The sequence below is a fragment of the Erinaceus europaeus genome, chromosome 3 (genome assembly GCF_950295315.1).
Source record: "Erinaceus europaeus chromosome 3, mEriEur2.1, whole genome shotgun sequence".
Taxonomy (NCBI): Eukaryota; Metazoa; Chordata; class Mammalia; order Eulipotyphla; family Erinaceidae; genus Erinaceus; species Erinaceus europaeus.
Window position 1 is genome coordinate 76,514,241 of NC_080164.1, and position 19,550 is coordinate 76,533,790.

The window sequence follows — 19,550 nt, forward strand, 5'->3', positions numbered from 1 at the left end:
GGCTAAAAGTGAGTGGAACTGCTACTCTCATACTATTAGGCATATAAAGGCATTTAACCTTCCTAAAATTAATTTCATAATATGAATGCAAAAGTTTTAACACTCAGCTTTCTGCAAAGCAATAAAACTTTCAACACTTTATCACAAGAAATGGGGAAGAAAAAAAAGCACAGTTAGCATGAAAATATTCACCACAGAATCTTTTATGACTACAAAATGGAAATAACTTCCATTCCTAGTATCAGAGGAATGGTCTAAACATTCTAAATGCTTCCATATGGTTAAATATTGTTCACTGAAATTATGTTTGCCAGTAGAAAGACACACAGTGGAATATTACAGTAAGGTCTTAACCACCAAGTACGTAATATCTACAAAGGATTGGTGATGGTGATGGTGGTGGTGGTGGTGGTGGTGGTGGTAGTCATAGGGGGTGTGTAATCTGAAAGGAAACACCTAGAGTAAGACTCTACCAGGTTTGGATTATGGAAAAATTCATTCTTTTCTTCTTTTTCTTTACTTTTTTCTAGTACTCCAATTTTCAAATTCTAGAATATGTATGTGATATGCCTTTAAACTAGAATCAAATATACAACTTCCACTTTGTCTTAACAGAGAACATACAAAAAGCTAAAACTATTTGTTCTTCTCAGAATTCTGATTGTTTTTCAATGTTGAAGGAAAGTAGTTTTTTCCTAAAACTTCTAATCACTGTAAAGTTGTCCCGCTCTGCACCATACTGTAGTCCTCCTGGATGAAAATTGTTAACTATTACTCCTTTCACCTTCATTAGATTAAGGGCTTATTTCTTTCCTTCTTTTAAGACTAAACTATTCCCATTAATTTTTAAATTGCATTATGTTTTATTCATGCTTTGATAATGATTTACACAATTACAAGATTTTAGGGGTACATTTTCACACCACATCCACCACCAAAATTCTGTACCATCCTCCTGACTGTCAATTAGCATAATTTTCATAAAGTCTGAGAGACAGTTTGGCTTCCCTTTTCTTCTTTGTTTTTGAAAGTTCATATGCTTTATTTATGTATACTACAATAGAGTGAAACCTGCAGTTATCATTCACCTCTTTTTTTTTCACTTTACATGTCATATACTCACTTAACATACTCATCACATCCTCCATATATTTTTTCCTACAGGATACAATCTCATTTTTCTTTAACTTCAGAGCTTGATTCCAGAACTTTTTCTCTTTTGAAAACAATGTTAACCTTGTAATTAATTGTGGCTTACCAGGTTGTAATATTACAAGGTAGAGTTCCACTCTGCACCCACCACTAATTTTGTCCTCACACCTGAGGCTTGTTTTTCATTGCAGCACCTCTGACAGGGCCCAATGCAAACTACTCACAGAGTAATTCTTTGTTAAATGTATTAAACCAAACCCAAGTCTTCCTTATCTTAGATGCACTTCTCAGTATCATTTGGTTAAAATTTTCTGTTTTTCATTTGTTAGTATCCGTAAGATGTTGATTCTAAGAGACAAAATGTGATCCGATTAATACCCTTTGGTAGTTGCATCACAGTGTGGGCTAATATTGATTTGTCTGAATGCTAAGACCTCAGTGTCATTTTATAGAAGTTTCTGCCTACTCATGGCCTTCCACTCTCACTTATGTTCAGTTGTTCTTTTTGGACCTTGTATGAACCTTCATTGAATTAACCTTATTAGGTACAGATGCTGATGGTTTTGAATGCTGAGTCTGCCTTTTATGTATTCATGTCTCTACAGATTTCGTCAAGCACAGATTTAATCAACAAGCCCTCTAGTTCTTTGTCTGAGCTAAGAGCACAATGTCTATGACTTTAGAAATATATTTCCAAGCTAAAGCTGAGCCATTTGTGATTTGGGGCAAAGTTTCTAAGTAAACTACAAATCCCCTTGTTTACCCCCATGCTTATCTACTTTCTCCACTAGGATATCATGTTGTAAGTATCTGACTTGGATTTGAATATATAATTTCTACACATGTATGGAGGATATAAACTGATTTATCCCAACAGTCAGCCTCACTCTTTTCAAGGTGAAAATATAATGGGAAATCACATTCTGATTTGTTACTTAAGAGAATTATTTTTTTTAATTTTTATTTGTATAAATTTTATTTATAAAATGGAAATATTGACAAGGCCATAGGATAAGAGGGGTACATTTTCACACAATTCCCACCACCAGAACTCCATATCCCATTCCCTCCCTTGATAGCTTTCCTATTCTTTATCCTTCTGGGAGTATGGATCCAGGATCATTATGGGGTGCAGAAGGTAGAAAGTATGGCTTCTACTTAAGATAATTCTTGTCCTGATTAACCCATACCTGCAGCTTAGTCTTCAGTAGAGGTCTTACTCAGTATCACCATCTCCTTTGGACACTTTCCATCCAAATGTTAGCTCTCTAATTGTAAGCATTCTCCAGGGCTCTTTCCGGGATCTTGATTCCTTCTTCACCTCCCAAATGTAATAAGCATAAGCCTCACTAGGGTCACCACCAAAAGATGTCACAAATTTGACTGATTGATACCTCTGCACTACTGACACTGATCCAAACCACCTCATCCCACCTGAACAAATACGAGTCTTTCTACCAATCTGCTTGCTTCAGTTCTGCCTTCTCCCACTGTTGTCCATTGTCCTCATGATACAAAGAGATAAAGATGTGTTGCTTCAATGCTTATCAGAAAATTCAGAGTCCTTATAATGTCCTGAAAACCCCACAAGAAATCTTTCCTGACTTGTACTCAAAAAATTTCTTGAATCCCCCCTCAAGTCTCCCTGCTCCAGTTAGTTAGCTCTTCAATATTATTATTATTATTATTATTATTATTATTATTATTATTATCATTATTATTAGTTATTTAATGATGGATAAGATTGTGGTATAAGAGGAGCACAGTTCCCACCACTAGAGTTTCATATCCCCTCCCCTCTGTTGGAAGGTTCCCTATTCCTTATTCCTCTGGGAGTGTGGATCAAAGATATTTATGGGGTGCAGAAGGTGGTCTGGCTTCTTTGCTGAACATGGATGTTGGCAGATCAAACATTAATTGCTTCTCTGTTGAACATGGATGTTGGCAGATCGAACCATACTCCCAGCCTGTTTCTATCTTTCCCTAGTGGGACAGGACTCTGGGGAGTTGGGATTCCAAGACACATTGGTGAGGTCATCTGTCCAGGGAAGTCAGGCTGGCCTCATGGTAGCATCTGCAACTTGGTGGCTGAAAGCATTAAGCTATAAAGCAGAACAAATTGTTTGATAATCAGGAACCTAAAGCTAAGAATAGAGCAGATGATATTTGGGATGGTCATGTAGGAAGGAGCTAGGAAGTCTATTTCAGGCATAATCTAAGGGGCCCGTGATTTTACTGTTTTTTTCTTTTTTTCTTTGATTTTTAAATTTTGTTAATAAAAAGGAAACACCACCACCAACAACAACAACAACAAAAAACCTAGGATAAGAGGGGTATAACTTCCACCACCAGAACTCCATACAGCATCCCCTCCCTTGATAGTTTTTCTATTCTTTATCCCTCTGGGAGTATGAACCCAGGGTCATTATGGGGTGCAGAAGGTGGAAGGTCTGGCTTCTGTAATTGCTTCCCCGCTGAACATGGGCATTGACAGGTTGATCCATACTCGCAGCCTCTCTCTCTTTCTCTGTTGGGGCTGGGATCTAGGGAAACGGGGTTCCAGGACACATTGGTGGGGTTGTCTGCCCACAGAAGTCCAAGTTTACTAATTTTTGACAGAGCCCAACAGCTTAGCTTCTTTCTGATTTTCAACCATATTAATTGTATTTCCCTTTTGAGGCCTATTGTACAAGTTATTTCGTCTGTTGTAGCACTTCTAATCAATTATGATTCTTTAATTATTACTTGTCAAATATTGAATAATGGCTACAGCTTAGCTTCATAAAGACTGTTTTTAGAATTGGTATCATTTTTCTCAAAGGCTAAATTTAATTTTCAGCAACAACTCATTTCCCTTACTACTTTTTAATAGAAGGATAAAATCGCGGTGATATTGATCACTTAATTCACATAGTCTCTATCTCATTATTGTTATTTTTACCTATCTACTCACCTGTTTCTGTAATTTACAGAACACTATCCATATGTTGCCTCATCATTTGGTCTGTCTGGGGATCCTTTTCCAATGTATGGTGTTAGCCAATAGGTATCTCTCATCGAATGCAATGTCTGAACAATGTCTTATCTTGATCTTCAGGTACATGACCAGTAGTTTTGTATCTCTAACAAACTTGTGTATTTATCACCATAGAAATGCTGTCTAGAGCTTTAATGAATGTAATGCCTAGGCTCATTGCTCAGGACTTCCTTCTTCTACCCACCAAGAAATAGTTCTAAAAGCCAAGCCTGTGATATTCTTTGCAGGCTAAAAGAGAAAGTAATGGTAAGACCCTATTTTGTGCTGCAGTTACCTTTAACTAAAATTGCCCTCTTGGCCATTTATCACTTTGAGTTCAAATCCATGAACTTAGCAGAGAAATAGACTGGGTCTCTGAACAGACAGCCCCGCTGATGTGTCCTGGAGCTCCGACACCTCAGAACCCTGCCCCACTAGGGAAAGAAAGAGAAAGGCTGGGAGTATGGATTGACCTGTCAATGCCCATGTTCAGTGGGGAAGCAATTATAAAAGCCAGACCTTCCACCTTCTGCATCCCACAATGAACCTGGGTCCATACTCCCAGAGGGATAAAGAATAGGAAAGCTATCAGGGAAGGGGATGGGATATGGAGTTCTGGTGGTGGGGATTGAGTGGAGTTGTATCCTCCTTATCCTATAGTTTTTGTCAGTGTTTCCTTTTTATAAATAAAAGAAAAGAAAAAAATAGTAACACCCTCCAAAAAAAGAAATGATGACCCCATATTCTTTGACCCATTTTTGTAATGTTTGAACAAAAAACTATGATTAAAGCTAAAATATGTTCTCTTTCTGACAAAAGACAAAAAAAAGAAAAACCTTGTATATACATTCAAAATGAATAAGTGAATGAGAAAAATGTTTATGTTAAAAGACATAGTTAAAATTAATATATACTAAACTTTTTTAACTTCCATTACAACAAAACAGATAAAAATGTATTTTAAAAAAAGACTGAATATGATGTCCCAAAGTATGGAGAAGATTGTCGTCCATAGATTAGGAAAGCAGGGGACAAATTTATGTGGGTATGCTGATGGGTTTGTGCATGTGTGTGATTGTTGCCTGAGTGTGTGTGTGTGTGTGTGTGTGTGAATATGGAGGTATGAAGAGTGGAATGAAACATGAATGTGAATGAATGGACATGTGTTATGGTTGTTAAGGTCTATCTGATGAAGGTGTGAGTGGTGGGTAGGACAGTGTGTTGTGTGGGTGAGTCTGCTTGAGTATTTGATCATTTTTATAGTGGGTTGTGTGCATGCATATGCAAGAAGTAGGTAGGTGTGATGGTTTATGTGTGCAGGTGAGGGGGTTCTGTGTGAGTAGTAATGGAGCGTATCAGGAGTGTACTTAACACTACTTAAGCAGAGGTATGTGTGAGTGCTTTGTGTGCTGAGCACTGCAGTATATGTGTGTGAAATGCAATGAGCTTGGCAGGGGAGATAGTGAGAGAAAAAGACACCTGAAACACTTCACCACACATGAAGCTTTCCCCTTGCAGTTGCAGATTAGGAGCTTGAATCCAGATCCTTTTTCTGGGACATTTTCATCACTCTTTTAAAGACGTCCCCAAGTTCTGGAATGATGATACCCGTTATACTAATACCTGCCTACAAGATGAATGTCTAGGGATAATTTTCTTACTTATTGAGGTTCTTCTGTTTTAACCCTGTTTGTCTCTTTATCAACTACCTCTCTCTGGATTTCTTGCCTGACTTCTTTTTTTCCTCTCCTATCCACTGGCTGACTGGATGTGGTAGACTGAAGTACATGTGAATCATCAGAACATGTTAATGTTACTTTACATAATAGAGGATGGGTTGCAGCTGTGATTACATGTAGGCTCTTTGTTGGTGGTGGGGGTCTTAGTTGACAGAGGAAGGACCACAAAACAATGACAAGCAAGTAGGTTCTAGAAAAGGTAAAGAAAGGGAGTCAGGCAATAGCACTTTGTGTTAAATGTAGGTGGCACAAAACTCAAGGACCGGCATAAGGATCCTGGTTCGAGCCCCCGGCTCCCCACCAGCAGGGGAGTCGCTTCACAAGCAGTGAAGCAGGTTTTCAGGTGTTTAAATTTCTCTCCCCTCTCTGTCTTCCCCTCCTCTCTCCATTTCTCTGTCCTATCTGACAATGACGACATCAATCACAACAACAATAATAACTACAACAATAAAACAAGAAGGGCAACAAAAGGGAATAAATAAATATTTTTTAAAAAAGGAAAGGAAAGACCCCCATCATTGAGGTTTCAGAGGGAATGCAGTGCTATCAATATATATTACACTTCTGATCTTAACTTCAGAGGGATTCCAAGATTAAAAAAAAAATGTGGATATTGCTTTACAGTCACTGAGTTTGTGATAATCCTTTACAGCAGCCAAAGAAAACTAATACATTGACTCTATGGGGAGCAGCATAGTATACTTTTCCCCTCCTGCAGTGTGGAAAATATGCAAGCACTCAAATAAACTTCCTCTTTTCCTGAAAGTTTTACTGCTAGCAATTAAAGCATAATTAGCATACAAAAATTGTATTAGTGTAGCTGTGAGGAAGGAAGATGGGCTTTATAGTGTTTATACAAGATGAGTCAATGCTTACACAACAGAATTCATGAGGTGAAAGTTGCGAGGGATTTGGGCTCTGTATTTAGGTGACATAATTTCTGATGGATATTCTGCTCGATTCATTTTTAGAACATATGACATAGAAGAAATCAAGGACTTATACATCTCCCAGGCACCCTAAATCTTCATCTGCAATATTCTTGCCTTTAGGTTCATGATTAGTCACCAATTTGTTTGGCTTTATATATTAACTCTTTGTTCATCCACCAGGTTCCAGATGCTACCATGATGCCAAACAGACTTCCCTGGGTAGACAACCTCACCAATGTAACCTGGAGCCCTGCTTCCCCAGAGCCCTGCCCCACTAGGGAAAGAGAGAGACAGGCTAGGAGAAACCTATCAATGCCCATGTTCAGTGGGGAAGCAATTCCAGAAGCCAGACCCTCCGCTTTCTGCACCCCATATGACCCTGGGTTCATACTCCCAGAGGGATAAAGAATAGGAAAGCTATCAGAGGAGGGGATGGGATTCAGAGTTCTGGTGGTGGGAATTGTATGGAGTTGTACCCCTCTTATCCTATGGTCTTTCCAGAGTTTCCATTTTATAAATAAAAAAATTTTTAAATCTCCCAAGTGTCAGACTTAAGATGTACTTCAAAGGCAAATTTTGGATAATGTTATCCGCTTCTTATTTTTTACTTTTATTTTATTTTTAAAGCTTTGTTTTCTTTATTTTTTCCACAGTGCATCAGTGTTTTCTTATTTGTTTGTTTTAAATTCTTTTTTCTTCTTTTTTTTTTTTTTTGCCTCTGGGGCTCAGTGCTTGCACCACGAATCCACTGCTCCTGGAGGCTATTTTTTCCCTTTTTGTTGCCCTTGTTTATTTTTGTTGTAATTATTATTTTTTTGTATTTTCTCCTTTTTATTTTTTTAAATTTCTTCATTGGGGAATTAATGTTTTACATTCAACAGTAAATACAATAGTTTGTACATGCATAACATTTCCCAGTTTTCCATATAACAATACAACCCCCACTAGGTCCTCTGTCATCCTTTTTGAATATTCCCCTTTTTTTACCCTTTTTGTTTTATCATTGTTATAGTTATTATTGTTGTTGTTGATGTCATTGTTGTTGGATAGGGCAGAGAAATGGAGAGAGGAGGGGGGAGACAGAGATGGGAGAGAAAGACACCTACAGACCTACTTCACCGCCTGTGAAGCTACTCCTCTGCAGATGGGGGTAGTGGGCTGGAACCGGGATCCTTATGCAGGTCCTTGCTCTTCACAACATGTGCACTTAACCCGCTAATGCTACTCCCGACCCCCTTTTATTAAATTAAATTTAATTTTTTAAATCTTTTTTGTTGTTGCTGTTGTTATCCTCTTCTAATAAAAAAGACTCCCAGGCAATCTAAATAGTTCACTTGGATAGTGCGCTGCTTTACCATGTATGTAACTCAAGCACGAGTCTGGCCCCCACCTCACTAAAGGAAGCTTCAGTGTTGCAGTATCTTTTATTCTCTCTGGCTCTGTCTCTCTACAAAGGTAAAATAAAATAAATTTTTAAAAAACAGCATTAAAAAATAAAGACTCGGGAGCCGGGTGGTAGCGCAGCGGGTTAAGCACAAGGACCCTCGTAAGAATCCCGGTTCGAGCCTCCGGCTCCCCACCTGCAGGAGCGTCACTTCACAGGTGTCTGCAGGTGTCTTTCTCTCCCCCCTCTGTCTTCCCCTCCTCTCTTCATTTCTCTCTGTCCTATCTAACAAGGACGACATCCACAACAACAACAACAAGAATAATAACTACAACAATAAAACAACAAGGGCAACAAAAGGGAATGAATAAATAAATATTAAAAAAAAATTTAAAAAAATAAAGACTCTGATGAATATACATACTGGCTGATGATATCATGTTTGGAATTGGCTTCCAAATAATCTATGAGGGCCAAGGAGAATTTAAGACTTACTATATATGCTTATGATTTTAAAGTTTCTTTGAAATATCTATCTACCTTCAACCCTAAATCACAATGATCCAGAAAATGCCATCAAATGAACAAGATAATATTTATCACAACTGCTTCTGAGTTCACTATTAGCTGAGCTTCTGGGATCTGACATTTTATTCTATTCTGCTTATATGTCATCTTGTTTAGTATTTAAAGAACACTTGATTACTATCCCCACTGTGCTGATGAAGCGGCAGAGGCTCTGGGTGGTTGATTCTTTTACCCAAAATGCAAAGAAAGCAAGACATGGGATTTAGGTCTTCAAACTCCAGGTCAAAGTTTCTTTCTAGGAGAATGTGCATATTCTTTTTTTCCTTTTGAATTTTTTGTTATTAGTGATTTTACATTGGTTTGTAAAGTTAGATTATTTCAGAGTATAGTTGCAGACCTATGTAAATGTGTATTAACTCACTTTGTCCACCATCTAAGTTCCCGTCCCCCTCCCTCCTCCATAACCACCATTATTTTCATAGAATCCAAGGGGACAGCTAAATTACTAACATACTTTATTTTTATTTATAAAATGGAAATATTGACAAGACCACGGGACAAGAGGGGTAGAATTCCACACAATTCCCACCACCAGAACTCCATATCCCATCACCTCCCTTGAAAGCTTTTCTATTCTTTATCCCTCTGGAAGTATGGTCCCAGGATCATTATGGGGTGCAGAAGGTGGGAGGTCTAGCTTCTGTAATTGCTTCCCCACTCAACATGGACATTGGCAGGTCGATCTATTCCCAGCCTGTCTGTCTCTTTCCCTAGTAGGGCAGGGCTCTGAGGAGGTGGGGTTCTGCGACTAATGTACTCCTAAAGTTTGTTTGCTTTTGTTATCTACATTCCATATATGAATGAAGTTATCTGTAATGTAATTAGATTTCCTTTCCCTCCATGTCCTTTCCAACACTTGCTTCCAATCTTTTTGATGTATGTCATTCTCACAGCTATGAGGCCTCTCATTGTGGTATTCATTTGCATTGATCTAATAATAAATAATGTGATATAGAAAAACCATGCAGGGGTTCTCTGGATGCCAGGGAGTAGAGTTTTGTTCATGTCTCAGAGTTGAGAGATAAACTCCATTACACCATTAGAAGCCAGTGAAAAGACAGAATATGAAGTGTCAGACACATGGTGTATGTCTCACATTGAGGTTCTGCTGAATATCTCCACGGGATCTATCTGCCTCATCTGTACTGAGGGCTCACTGTCCCTCTATTTATTCAGCATGCGTGCATACAGTATGTCAAGTATAAACTTCTTAAGAGTATAGATAAACATACACATCTTAAGGGTATACATTATCATCTTAAGGACATGCACGACTGAATGTTTTCTCTCAGAGTATGTACACCACTCTGTGTCATACTTGTTATCTCCAATTCCGGTGTGTTGGAGGATGGGGCCCACTGTCCCGGGAAGTCCAGGCCATTGTTTTTATGAGGTCCAAGCAGGTTGGCCCCCAACTCTCCCTTTGGGTCCAGACAAAGGCAGGTTCCCCTGACCTCCTGAACTAATGATGGACAGCTTCTCCAGAATGGGGGCTACCTTTCTGCACATGCCTCTCCTCTCCTCTTAAAACAAAGGCTATGAATTACTGTACATCATGTTTTGCCTAACTTGAAAGCCACCACATACATTCTTGCTCAATTTCCTCCTCCTACCCCTTACTCTGTGGTACCTGTAATTTACCCCTAGGGAAATATGCGTTGCTAAGCATATGATCAAACCTTGTATGGTAATTCTTCACTTGTGATCAAATAGTTTGTAGGTCAAAATGTTGCTATGCATTGTGTTGCTCTGTGCTTGGGTTAATGATGACCTTGACCTTCTACCTGGGCAATGGGTATATGTACTTGCTTTCTCTTTCAATAAAAGAGTTGCACCACTGAGGCTCTCCCAGAGCTGACTCTCCTGTCTTGCTGCGCACTTTGCCATCTACATGCTGAGCTACCCTTGGACCCAAGGGGGCAGCATTGACCTCCATCTCCCAATGGCCAGGGAGATGGGCGGACCCAGAGCAGCCTGCACCAGTGGTTATACCAGATTTTATGTTCATTCTGAAAATTCAGACCTTATCCCTGTGATGTATGCATAAATAGGGGATATCAAATAAAGCAGGCTTTATGGTAACCTGAAGATCTGTTGACCCCTATCTGCATTTACCCTGATGTGTCCAAAATAGCTCTAGTGCTGGAGACAGAACTACAAAGATAACATAATTTTTTTTTTTACATTTCTGGTATAATGCATAGCTGCTAGTAATTAAGAAAAATGGTTCAGTAGAGAAATAACAGACATTGTATTTCAGGGATATAAGTAGAAATCAGGGGTTCTCCAGCACGTTTTTATGTTTCTGCGGGTCATCTATATGCCCATGTTGGAGAATTTTTTATTCGGGTCTTTTACCCACTTAGCTTAAATGAATTGTTTCTGTTGTTGAGCTGTGTGATTTCACTATATATATGTTATGCTATTAGTCCCTTATCAGATGTGTGATGTGTAAATATCTTCTCCCAGTTATTGAGCTAACTTATTCTTTTGTGGAAGTTTTATTTTTTTTCCAATACAGAAAAGCTCTTTAATTTGATGGAATACCACTTGTTTATTCTTTCTCTAATTTCTTTTGCCCCTGGTGTTGGATCTCCAAATCTATCTCTGATATCAAGGTGTTTCATCTGTTTTCTTCTATGTATTTTATAGTTTCCAATAAAATATCCCAATCTTATTCCAATTTAAGCTACTGTTTTGTGTATGGCAGTAAGAGGTAGAAGGCCCATGTTCTGAAAAGAGATTGCTAAATAATTAAATGATCCTAAAGCCTATTCCCCCAAGATACACTAAGTGTGTTTCAAATCACTGTATGTGTTTATAAGTTACATCTTTTAAAATTATCTCTTGGGATTACCAAAAAGGAAGGAAAGGGCATTAGAAATAATCAGAAGAATGTATCAATTTGATAGAATTTATTAGAATGATGATAGTACTAGAATCTGATGGTGTGTTTGATGTGGTATGTACATATAGAAAGATGTGAAGCTATATTCCTAAAACATATGTAACTAACCAATAATAAATATACTTTCTTTGAAAAAATTAATATATTTAAATCACTTAAAATTTTAAAAATACATTTGACAGTAAGAACTTAATAATAGCAACTGGAGAGATCTATGTGAACAGAGGTCTGGGGAGAAATAACTTCTAACATTTGAAGGGTCCAGGCAAGGGTATAAATATTCTAGCTAAATACATTAAAACCTACTAAGTAAATTGTTACTTCTAACTTTGGCAAGTACATCTTGATAGAGACAAAAATATGCATAAGGCAATGGATTTTCTATAACCATACCCACACCTGGTGTCTGTCAATGGATTGGCAATGTTCAGAAAAATAATAGTATCAGGGCATACTTATTGTAATTCCCAGTTCACTATATATTTATTTGATTTTTCTGATCTTTAACAGGCAAAATCATAAATGTATTGACAATAGTGACCTAGGACTTTAAAATATAAAGTTTAATTATTTTTTTACTTCTACAAAATAGCTAAAAGTTTAATTTAAAATCTAAGGTAAGGGGCCAGGTAGTGATGCACCTGCTTAAGTGCATACACTATAGTGTGCAAGGACCTGGGTTTGAATACCCAGTCCCACCTTCAGGGTGGAAGTTTTACAAGCGGTGGATCAGGGCTGCAGATGTCTCTCTGTCTCTCTTCCTCTCTATCACCCCTTTCCCTCTCAATTTCTGGATATCTTTATCCAATAAATAAATAAAGATAATTAAAAAATTAAACTAAATAAAAATAAATAAAATCTAAGGTAAATGCAAAAAATAACCAAACAACTTTATGTGTTTTCAAAACAGCTTTCCCTCACAAAATATGCAAATTGTTTAAATTAGTGTCATTGATGAAGTTCAGCGTATAATTATTCTATTAAATACAATCAAGAAAAAAATACATCTACAGCTAATAGATACCCACTTTTATTTCACTTTTTGAAAGTTTGAAATATTTTCTTACATAAAAGAATCCACAATTGCAGCATTCTATGTTTTTTTGCCAAAGTAAACAGCAAATTGATGTCATGCATTACCTGGAAAGTTAATGGTTAGGTCTACATAATACATTTTAAGTGATACATGATATTATGAAATACCCTTCAGTTGCCATTTGCAGTTGCAGGAATTTTTACCTGAGTTTGTGAGAAATTCCAAAAACATGAACCAAAGAAAAACAAGAAAACACCATGTGATTTCATTTATAAGTGCTAGATGAGTGAGTGAAAGAACTAAATAATAATAATAGTAACAATAAGAAAACAGAACAAAAAAATAAATAAAAGACCCTGAAGACTGTAAGACCAAGGTTGTCCTTACTAGAAGAGGGTCAGATAAACTAGGTACATTTTGTAGTGAAGAGTGGCACTAAGCTATTAGTAGTGCATATAATTTATCATTATGTGTAGACATGGACATGTGACTCACATACATAAAGCAAGGTATAAGGCAATGTGATTTAAATAAACATGTAAAATGATAAAATTGACACTTATTACTGTGGAGAAATGAAAATTATTTTATACAAGAATTTACTGTGTGCCTGCCCTTTGAGGGAAAAGATTTTTGGCAGGTCAATTATTTTGCCTTTTCTCTTAATCAAGCACTTGGTCTGCTTTGGATCTCTTGCACATTAAACCAGGCTATCTCTAATGTCAGGAGTTGCAAAACTTCCCAACCTCAGAGTTTTATGGAAGCAGTTATTTATTTTATATTTTATTTATTTATTTATTTATTTATTTATTTATTTATTTTTACTGTGAGCACATATGGTAAGAAATATAAGCAAGCATTTTCCTGGAGCCTGAATGGTGTTAGTCATAAAAATAAATGTTTAGATTTGTAAGCCAGCACTGAAAGTTTAGTAGAAAAAAAAATCTAGTGTTCGTCAGGGGAGGGGGTGGGATACAGAGTTCTGGTGGTGGGAATTATGTGGAGTTGTACCCCTCTTATCCTATGGTTTTTGTTAGTGTTTCCTTTTTATAAATTTTTTTTTTTTTTAAATCTTGTGTTCTTAGTCACAGTTTTTGTGTGTGTGTTTGTGATATGCAAAGCCTTAGGATGATCAGGGACCCCTATATTTTAGAAGGTAAGGTGGTACTGAGCAGGCAACTGGAGCTATATCCCAAGACAAAAATCTGCATTTCTCATTTTCTTCTGAAGTCATTTTGAACAACCCCCTAAACATTTTTACCTATATAAATAGCATTTCAATGTGTAATATTTTGTATCACTTTTTTTGTATAAATAAGTGCAATCTCAATTATTTGTGGAGTGGTGCAGTTTGTACATTACTACAGAGTTATTCAAGGCAGATTTGATACTTAACAAATGATAAGTTGACTAGCCACAAGAAACAGAAGATCTGAGAAAAGGAGGAAAGCTGCATATGCTTTTGTGAGAAATGCCTGAGTTCATACCACTGGTGTCATTCCCAGCGCTGCTCTCAGCCTGGACATCTTCTTCCCTTTACAGGAAGGCATTCACTCCTGCCTTGCTGGTGTGACTCAGCTTTCAGTCCCAGAACCAGGCTTAAGAAAGGCAACTGGACATTGATGCATACGGTGCACATGTTACCATGCACAAGGACACAGGTTCAAACTCCTAGTCCTCAGATGTGGAGGGAGCAGTGGTGCAGGTGTCTCTCTTTTTTCTTTTATCTTTTTTAATATTTATTTATTTATTTATTTTCCCTTTTGTTGCCCTTGTTATTTTTCATTGTTGTAGTTGTTGTTGATGTCGTCATTGTTAGATAGGACAGAGACAAATCAAGAGAGGAAGGGAAGATAGAGAGGAGGAGAGAAAGGCAGACACCTGCAGACCTGCTTCACCACTTGTGAAGTGACTTCTCTGCAGTTGGGGAGCCAGAAGCTTGAACTAGGATCCTTACTTTGGTCCTTGTGCTTTGTGCCACCTATGCTTATCCTGCTGAGGTGTCTCTCTTTTTCTCCCCCTCCCCTTTCAGTTTCTCTCTGTCTTTATTAAAGTAGATAGTTGATAGACAGACAGACAGACAGACAGACATTGAGCTATTCCATCCTCTCACTATGATGTTTGAACTAACTAGTGAATCAATGCAGTTAAATAGCTTAGGTACCTTCTCTCTCCAGTTCAACATGACAGCTAAACAGCAGGCATTTCAACCCTTCAACTCAACTCAACGCTTTTTCGACAGTCTGCATAGACGTATCCAAGTAGGTGGGCCAGGAGGGGGCACAGTGGGTGAAGTGTTGTATTCCCAAGCATGAGGTCCCAAGTTCAACTCCTGGCATCACATGTGCTAGTGTGATGCTCTGATTCTCTCTCTTCTTCTTTCATAAATAAATAAATGTAAAGAAGACCCTAGAAAGAAATGAAGAGAAATTTGTAACACCAGAAAATTTAAAGTGATAAGTAGGGTGATGCCATAGTCTTAGAGGATTTTATTATCATTATTTTTGTTTATAATTTATAAGGCAAATTATATAAGTTTTTTTTAAAAAAATCTTTACTGGGGGATTAATGGCTTACAGTTTATAGTTAAACACAATAGTTTGTGAACTAACCCTTGTTGAGCCTAAATCTGAGATGCTGATCATTTCTGACTTTATGACACTGAGCTAAAGCAAAGCCCAGTCTTCTAAGTGTCACACACTATTTTTTTTAAGATAGAGATAGAAAGGCAGAAAGAGAGAGAGAGAGAGTTAAAGTGACCACAGCACTGAAGCTTCCTCCAATGCTGTGGCAGCTAGGTCCAAACCTAGGATGTGCATGGCAAAGCAGCATACTATCCTGTTATTTTCCCACAAGTGCCAACTCATACAAACGGACTCTTGACTTGGTTCTACATGCCTTTTCCCAAGACTCCTCCCACACCTGCTGCCATGCTTTGGCTTTCACACTGAAACTGTGGCCACTCCCAGAGCCCTGCCACCTGCCCCAGGCTTCAGCAAGCTTTGCTTTCCTACCTGTGATTTTCCTTACCGCTTGTCCTTTGCTCACTGCAGCAGGACTGCGCAATTTTCTAAAACACACTCCACCTTGGTACCATATGCACTTTCTGCCTAGTTTAGAGAGCCACATTAACTCAGCACTATCTGTAGCATTGCTTTCTGTTCATTCTGTTTTGTTTTTCCCCAATTTCTGAGCCAGAACAGCTGAAAGAAATCTGGCTTCAGAACATGACCTATTTTAATTTGCTATTCTACTCCCAGTCACTGACTATCCCATTCCAAACTTTCAAGGGGACGAGGCCTGCATTATGACTTGTGACCCATACACCATTCTTTGACCTGTAGATTCTATTTCTAAAACCATTTTATTGGGAGGTTAATGGTTTACACTACGATTGCTGGCATAGGGATGCAGTTTCTGGAGATGCCATATTAAAAATGCAGTTCACAGCACATCAGTGTGCTCAACCCTCCCATGACTTCCATCTAGACTGTCAAAGCTCAAGTCTTGCAGTCCACTCATTACAGGGGTCTACACATTTATTACCACCCCTCCCTGGCTCTTCCCCACACTATTTTCCTCCTGATTTCATTTACTATTACTCTGTCTCTGACTCATGGCCCTCCAGTCACTTCTTAGAACACTGCTGCATAAAGGTCTTAGTGCTCACTATTCTCCCTGCCTGCAGTGTTCCTTGCACAGCCCTATGGTTTCCTCTTGATGGGTTTTTATTTCAAATATCACCTCCTAAATGACTCATACCCCATTTTAAATTGCGACATACCTCCAGCATCCACTCCTTTTTTTCCCTTGTCACAATGATCTGTTTTATTTATTTATTTATTGCCTCCAGGGTTATTGCTGGGGCTCAGTGCCAGCACTACTAATCCACTGCTCCTGGAGGCTGTTTTTCCATTTTGTTGCCTTTGTTGTTGTCCTTGTTGTGGTTGTTACTGCTGTTATAGCTGTTGTTGTTGGATAGGACAAAGAGAAATGGAGAGAGGAGGGGAAGACAGAGAGGAGGAGAGAAAGACAACTGCAGACCAGCTTCACTACTTGTGAAGCAACCTCCTTGCAAGTGGGGAGCTGGGGGCATGAACTGGGATTCTTATGCTGGTCCTTGAGCTTTGTGCCATGTGTGCTTAACTCACTGTGCTACCAACCAGACCCTTAATTTATTTTTTATGATATGAAACTTAACATAACCTATGGGGAGATAGAGATAGATAGCTAGAGATAGAGATAGAGATAGAGATAGAGAGAGAGAGAGAGGAGTCAAAGAACACTCCGGTACATGCAAGATCTAACTGGGAGCCTCAGACAAGCAGGTCCTATGTTCTGCCACATTATTAGAGAACAAGAAAAAGCTCAAATAAATTACCTTACTGAATACCTTAAGGGCATAGAGGAAGAGGAATAAAGGAACCCTAATGCAACCAGAAGGACTGAAATCACTAAAATTAGAGCAGCAATAAACAACATGGAAAATAAGAGAAACATACAAAAGATCAATGAAGCCAAATGTTGATTCTCTGAAAAATTAAACAAGATTGATAAACCCCTAGCCAGAATCACTAAAAAAAGAGGGGGGGGGGAAAGACCTAAATAAATAGAATTGTAAATGATAGAGGATCACAACAGACACTACTGAAATCCAGAAAATCATGTGAAACTTCTATGAAGAACTATACGCTACCAAGCTAGAGAATCTGGAAGAAATGGAAGAATTCCTAGGAACATATGCCCTTCCAAAACTGAACCAAGAAGAACTACAAAACCTAAATGCATCCATTACAGACAAAGAAATCAAAATAGTTATTAAGAATCTTCCCAACAACAAAAGTACTGGACCAGATGGCTTCACAAATGAATTCTACAAAACCTTCAGCAAACAGTTAAATCTATACTCCTAAAGCTTTTCTGCAATATCGAAGTAACAGGAACAATCCCTTCCACCTTCTATGAAGTCAACATCACCCTGATACCATAAAGCAGATAGAGACACAACAAATAAGGAAAACTACAGGCCCATATCTCTGATAAAATTAGATGTCAAAATATTAAACAAGATCCTGGCCAACTGGGTACAGCAGTATATCAAAAAGATTATTCATCATGACCAAGTGGGATTTATCCCAGGAATTCAAGGCTGGTTAAACATTCGTAAGTTAATCAGTGTCATTCACCACATCAGTTTAAGCAAAACCAAAAACCACATGACTACCTCAATAGATGCAGAGAAAGACTTTGACAAAATCCAACACCCATTCATGCATGCTCAAAACTCTAAAAAAAATATGGGAAACCTACAGCCAACATCATATTCAATTGACAGAATCTGAAAGCATTCTACCTCAGATCAGGACTATACGGGGCTGTCCATTATCACCATTACTCTTTAACATAGTATTGGAAGTTCTGGCCATAGAGATCAGACAAAAGAAAGAAATCAAAGGAATACAGATTGGAAGGGAAGAAGTCAAGCTCTCACTATTTCCATATGATATGATAGTATACATAGAAAAACCTAAAGAACCCAGCAGAAAACTACTGGAAGTTATTAGGTAATACAGCAAGGTGTTAGGCTACAAAATCAATATACAAAAATTGGTGGCATTTCTTTATGCAAACACTAAATCTGAAGAAGAAAACATCCAGAAATCACTCCCATTTACTGTCGCAGCAAAATCAATGAAATACCTAGGAATAAAGTTGAACAGATAAGTGAAAGATTGTATACTGAAAACTATGAGTTACTATTCAAGGAAATAGAAAATGACACCAAGAAATGGAAAGACACCCCATGCTCATGAATTGGAAGAATTAATATCATCAAGATGAATTTTCTCCCAGAGCCATATACAAATTTAACGTGACACCCATCAAAGTTCCACCAAGCTTCTTTAAGAGAATAGAACAAAAACGACAATCATTTATCTGGAACCAGAAAACACCCAGAATTGCCAAAACCATATTGAGGAAAAGAAACAGAAATGGAGGCATCACACTCCCAGATCTCAAACTATATTATAAGGTCATCATCATCATCAAACCAGCTTGGTACTGGAACAAAAATAGGCACACAGACCAGTGGAACAGAACTGAAAGCCCAGAAACAAACTCCCACATATATGAACATCTAATCTCTGATAAGGGGGTCCAAAGTATTAAATGGAGGAAGGAGGCTCTCTTCAATAAATGGTTCTGGGAAAACCAGAGGTACAGCTATATACAAATAATATCAAAAGACATAAATTATGGTGATGTTGTGTATGATACAGAACATACTAAGGGATATTTCAAAGTTAACTCAATTGCCTAATAATGTCATTATAGCAATAACTATCTATTGTTCTTTTAAATCCTAAGACAGCAGGACTCTCCTGCTTCCTCTATAGAGCCTATATTTCCCCCAGTCCTGGAACCTCTAGGGTGGGGCTCACTTTCCTGCATGCTCCTCTTAATTCATACCAAATGATAGTGCATCCGCCAATCCCAACCTAATCAACACAACGAGTACCACCTCAGCATGCTTCACTTCAGACTGTATCCAAGACGTCAGGTATGGATGACAACCCTTCATCCTCATTACTTGGGTGAGACCTTTCCTTTCATAGTATTCTCTAATTCCATTCCAGGAGGTTCACTTCCTAAGTTCCAAAACCTACATATAGACCAGGTTCTGTAAGATAAAGCATATGTTCACACGTATCCATAAATTAAGGCAAAATTCATTTTTGAAAGCACAAATACACAATAGTCTGTGATGAGTCAGTATCAAGTTCATAATGAAAT